The following is a 6,000-nucleotide window of genomic DNA, read 5'->3' on the forward strand; positions in this document are numbered from 1 at the left end:
TCCATCATTCTCCTGGCTCCCTCCATCATCACCTCTGCCTTCCTCCATCATCACTCTACTTATTTCACAGAGTCTGAAACTCCCATCAAAGGGGATGGCAGTGAATTCTACCTGGGATGTGGGTGGCATGGATCTCAGAGAAATCTTCTCAGGAGAAGGATAGAGGAGAGAGGGGCTTGGAGAGTCTTGGAGAGTCTCTTGTATATCTGTAAGGGCCATGAACACTGACTTGAATATTAGACTATGAGATTCAGTTCTAATTCTCCTCCCTCATGGTTGTGTGACCTTGGTCAAATTACTTAATCTTTCTGAGCCACAGTTCCTTATTCATCTGTGAAAACAGCATTGGTAATAAGTACTGCATAGATTGCTAGAGGACTTAAAGAGATGGCTCATGTAGCATGCTTGGCACTTGGTTACCGCTCAGTAAATATTCACTTTTTGTATATGCTGAGTTTGTCTTCTGGAATGCAACCAACCCCCAGTGCCCAGATGTTGGGGTCATTCAACAGTGTGTGGAGTCACCTCCTAAGGTTCAAGACCTGTATAAACACTCATGGAGTTTTCACTCTGGTCAGGAAGACTGACGATTAAGCGAAGAGTAGCAATCACAAGGAGTGATGAGCAGTGGGCCAGGTTTGGTCTATGAGCATGTTTCCTGTTGTCCAGCAGTTCTCAAATGGGTGGTCCCTGGAAGGGCAACATCAGGAACACTAGGACACTTGTTAGAAATACAGACTTTGGGAGCCCATCCCAGATCTGCTGGATCTGAGGCTCTGGGCTAAAGTCCAGGAAACTGTTTTAACCAAGTCTCTAGTGGGGTTTGATCAAAACCTCCTTATGTGGCAGCACAATGTAGCACAATTGCTGGAGAGACTCAGGGCATAATTTGCTTGGTAAACCAAGTCTCTTGTCCTGCAGCCACTCTGATTTCTGCCCTTACTCTTGGAGATGGCTGTTGACTTGTCACATCTCTCTAGCTGTGTTGGATACTTTGTCCACTCTCTGAGGCCTCTGTTCTGTGTCTTCATTCTGAGACCAGAGTGACCCCACGGCCTACCATACCCAGGAATGAATTTGTGTGGTATGAACCAGGGACTCCCTCCCACCTACACCTCTTACCAAGGAAGCATCTATTCTGGTTCTGTTTCCTGTTTGTATCCAGCAGAACCAGACTTTTCACGTGTCTGTGCTTCACAGAGTCTTGTGTGAACCTGTGGAGGTGCACAAATGATTAAAAAGTCAGAGCCATCTGATTAAAATAAGGAAAAAGGGACCCCTCGAGGAGAGAGAGATGTAGTTGAGGCTTTTGGGGGGGCCCACTGGGAAGCCAGAGAGAGGCAGGGCAGAAGTTTCTAGCCCTGTTGGAATTCCTGATTCTAGCAATGAAAGTGGTGCTAAAAGAAGCTCCCAGAGCACAGACAGATGGGGTGAGAGCCACATAAACCTATGTCCATGTTCAGTTTTCTTCTCCCTGCTTGTTTTTTTAACCAAAGTACCCCAGCACACAGGACCTTCCTCCCCACACCTCTGAATCCCAGGGGGTGCTCCTTTGTTCTCTCCAGAGGCCTGGAAGGAATGGGGAAGCTCCCTCATTGGAGAGAAAACAGGGGAATTTCCTGGGTTCCATGAACTAGGCTTGGCCTGTGAGGATGGCTGCGTTGTCTCCAATTCACAGATGAAGAAACTGAGACTGAGCACAGTTAGATAATGAGCCCAAAGTTACCCTGATAGCTGGTTAGTGAAGGAGTGTGCATTTGAACTAGGACCTTTGGATTCTAAAGTCCATGACTGCAGAGACAGTGACAATAAGGGTCAGCTTTAAAGTGTTTAACTGTGGGCTGGGGTAGTGAGGGAACCAGGAGATAGGGAGCAGGGTAAGGACAGACCTCTAGGCCTCAGTCCCATGTATGGCCAAGGATGTTACCAGGCTGGAAATGACCAGGGGCTTCAGTTGAAATACCCTTGTGATCACACCATTGGCCTGAGCTTGACTCAGGGCTCACCATTCATCTCTGAACCTATTATAGTAGCTTGTTTTCTGAGCACAGAGCTATAAAAGATCTAACCCAGAGGCCAGGAGTCCTGCCTTGTTTCTGTCTTGACTGAGTGGGCTTTGTGGCCTTGGGCAGGGTTCTCCCTCTCTGAGCCTCAGTCTCCCAACTGTCCTTTCAGGTTTCTTCTGGTTATGCTGTTGGCTAGTTGTGGGAAATAAGTGCTGGTGCAGGAAGATGGGGTCCTGGCCCACTGAACTGCTTGTTGCCTGCTTTGTCCCACACTGTCCTGCTTGGGTCACACCTGTCTGTTTTGGCCCCAGAAAGAGTAAAAAAAGCAACGTTGGTCCAGTCTTGGAAGAGACTGGTCATCTCTTTTCTAATTACTGCCCAACCTCTTTCCCTGCCACAGTGACATAGGTTAAGGGCCAGCTATGAGAATGATCCCCAAGGCTGAGTGGATTAACACATATTTTGAATCTTGGGGAAGATAAACCAACAGTAAGCATGAAGATTTAGGTGGATACAGCTTCAACAATAATAATAAAGAAGCAGGGATCCTCCACCCCCTCCCCCAACTAAGCCAGCCCAAAATGACAAATATACATGCTCTAAAACAGAACTGGCAGGATGGCTTGTCCAATAGAAGTGCAATGTTGCACCTTGATAAGGGCCCAGAGCACCCATGTGTTCTGGGAAGCCCTCGTGTCCAGATGGTGTTAACAGATGGCTGGACTAGTTTCTGAGTAGGGAAGTGGATCACCTTGGGCTCCTGTGGCTGCACCATGTGTGATTTCAAAAAGGAAAACCCAACAATTGTCTATGCAGTCCCTGAGCTAAGCCTCCTTGCCTATCAAGCAGGATGGTTTCTGGAGAGGATTTGATTATTAACTTTTGATTTTATGCATATTTTCAAGTTGCCTCATTTAAACAAGGGCTGTAAAAGGCACATTTCCAAAGAAATGGAGGACTGAGTCTATGGTACAGGACAGAATAGCAAATGGAGAAGCTGCTGGTCAGGATCACACATGCTGATTTTCTGCAGCAGAAAGACACCACTGGGGAGATCATCTTGCCTAGGCACTTCAGATGTGTTCCCTGGTCTGATGTTTTACAGAGGTGCTAAAGGAAACACAAAAGAGGTTGGGAGGAGGGTGGGCTGGGGGACAGTTCGTCATGGGTCCCCAGCCTTGCCCAAACTAGAGCATTTGCTATAGATTGTTCACATAGGAAAAGTACCCACCTATTTCAACATTTATATATTCAAGGATTTATTTAAAAACATAGTTCTGCTATTAAAAACCTTAGAAAACCACTGAGCTCATTTAAGCTCTCTGTTTACACTGGCGATCCAGACATAGAAAGATTCTCAGTAAAGCACTGATAGGTTACCCAGTGAGATGGTGACAGACACCCCGGCCTCCTCAATACTGGTTCAGGCTTTCACTCTATCAATCAATTATTTGATTAAAGCACAGATTTTCAAGATATTTCTTAGTGACAGAGTCATGCCTTTTCCCTAAACTTTTCCTAAACCAAAATCTGTCCTGTATCTGTCTTTCGGACATTTATTCTTTGTTTCTAATCCTTGAAATACCACTGTGACTTTTCCATGTGGTCCTAGAGCTGGCATCATTATCAGTTTGCACAGCATATTACCGTTCACAAAGGGCCTTTAAAGGGACCATCCTGACTGAGGTTAAAAGTAACTCATAGAGAAGGCTTTTATGTCCACAGTGTAATGGTGTGGGGGCTAAGGTGACTTGTCTTACTTTTTCCACAAGTGGGTGGAAGAGCTGGGATGTGTGCTCAGATGTTCCCCCAGTGTTTCATACTTAGAGTGGGCAAAAGCCTCGCTCCTGCACAGGTGGCTGCTTCCACTGGCTCATTATTCAGTGGGTATCTACTGAGTGTCTGCTCTGTGCCAGGCACTGTTCCAGATGCTGGGGATACAGCAGAAGAAGAGAGAGAGTCCCTGAGCTCAAAGGTTTAAAAACCGTCTGTGGGTCTTCAAAATCCCAAGTGTAGCACATTAAGTTCACAGACCAAGTAATTCTGGAAGGTTGGGTCTATGAGTGCCAGTATAATACTATCCTATCGGGTCATGGGAATGGTTAATATGCTTTTTAGATATTTGTGTTGTAAGAGACAGAATCTTCACTGAAGCCAGTGAAATAAAACACAGGTTTTAGTTTAAGGATCCTGGAAAGTATCACAGGACCCAAGTGTAGGAATGTGGCTGGGCTTCAAACTAAGTGAAGCAAAACTGGAACTAGAGACAGAGACTCCATTGATTCTTTGTCTCTACATATCTTCTTGTTTTGTTTGAAGTTGGCTTCACTGTCTTCTATCTCACTGAAGCCAGTGCTCTGCACTGGTTGGAAACCTGAACACTGAGTGCTACATGTTTTACATCTTGTGGCTTCAGTCACTCAGAGAACCCAACTATTTTTGGGACAGGGATTGCTGATCTGTCTTGGACCTGCATGCCTCTCCCCCCATGTGAAAACACATGCACACATAACACACATACACACATATGGATAAAGGGGGTAAGTTAGAGGCACAGGGAAAGTTTCAGAGGGGAGGTGCTGGGAACATGAACTACATAGCTACATCGTAAAGTTTATGCTGGACGTTCCACATTGGCTCTTAGATGTCCTCACACTCATAATCATGGTGCTCCAAAGAGGTATTCAGAGACCTCCAGTGACATAGGCCCCCGGTGGGCCCAGCCAAAGACCAGGGCCCAGGCTTAGTGTGTGCTAATCTTCAGGATTGTGACCATGGCTAAAGAGATGCCATGTCACCCAACACAGTGCTTTTTTACTGGGCCAGGCTTCTCTGGAGGATGCTGGAAACAATGTGGTGTGAATCACTCCTCCATCTCCTTTGTGATTTTTTTGTTCGGGGTTGGGGGGGTGCTTCTGTGCAAAGATAAAATACTATTTTTCCAATGATTCTGAGATGCACACATTTTTTTAAAGTTTTTAATTTTTTAAAAAATTTTATTTTAATTCCAGTTAGTTAACATACAGTGTAATATTAGTTTCAGGTGTGCAATATAGTGATTCAACACTTCCATACATCACCAGGTGCTCGTGACAACAGATGCACTCCTGAATTGCCGTCACCTATTTCATCCCTTGCCCCCGGTAACATCAGTTTGTTTTCTATAGTTAAGAATCTGTTTCTTAGTTTGTCTCTCTCTCTGTCTTTTTTTCCCTTTGCTTTTTTGTTTTGTTTCTTAAATTCCACATATGACGAAATCATATGGTAATTGTCTTTTTCTGACTGACTTATTTCACTTAGCGTAATACTCTCTAGCTCCATCCATGTTGTTCCAAATGGCAAGATCTAATTCTTTTTTCATGGCTGAATAATATTCCATTGTATATATACCACATCTTCTTTATCAATTCATCTATTGAAGGACACTTGGACTGCTTCCATATCTTGGTTATTGGTGATAATGCTGCTATAAACACTGGGGTGCGTGTATCCCTTTGAATCTGTATTTTTGTATCCTCTAGGTAAATACCTAGTAGTGCGATTGCTGGATCAAAGGGTAGTTCTATTTTTAACTTTATTTAAAAAATTTTTTTTTCAACGTTTATTTATTTTTGGGACAGAGAGAGACAGAGCATGAACGGGGGAGGGGCAGAGAGAGAGGGAGACACAGAATCGGAAACAGGCTCCAGGCTCCGAGCCATCAGCCCAGAGCCTGACACGGGGCTTGAACTCACGGACCACGAGATCGTGACCTGGCTGAAGTTGGACGCTTAACCGACTGCGCCACCCAGGCGCCCCTTAACTTTATTTTAAAAACACATTTTAGCATCTCCAAAATCAGGATAGTCCTTAGGGTTAGCATGTCATAACTTTCCTGGTAGAGGGTTTCCTACTTATCAGTACATAAAATAATGGTTTATGTTTCAGTGGTGTTTCAGATTCACTGAAATGGGACAGGAAATGCACATTTCTTTGAAAAGAAGAAAGCAAATAA

Source organism: Puma concolor, chromosome A3, assembly GCF_028749965.1.
Source record: "Puma concolor isolate L17-30 chromosome A3, mPumCon1.1.hap2, whole genome shotgun sequence".
NCBI classification, from domain to species: domain Eukaryota; kingdom Metazoa; phylum Chordata; class Mammalia; order Carnivora; family Felidae; genus Puma; species Puma concolor.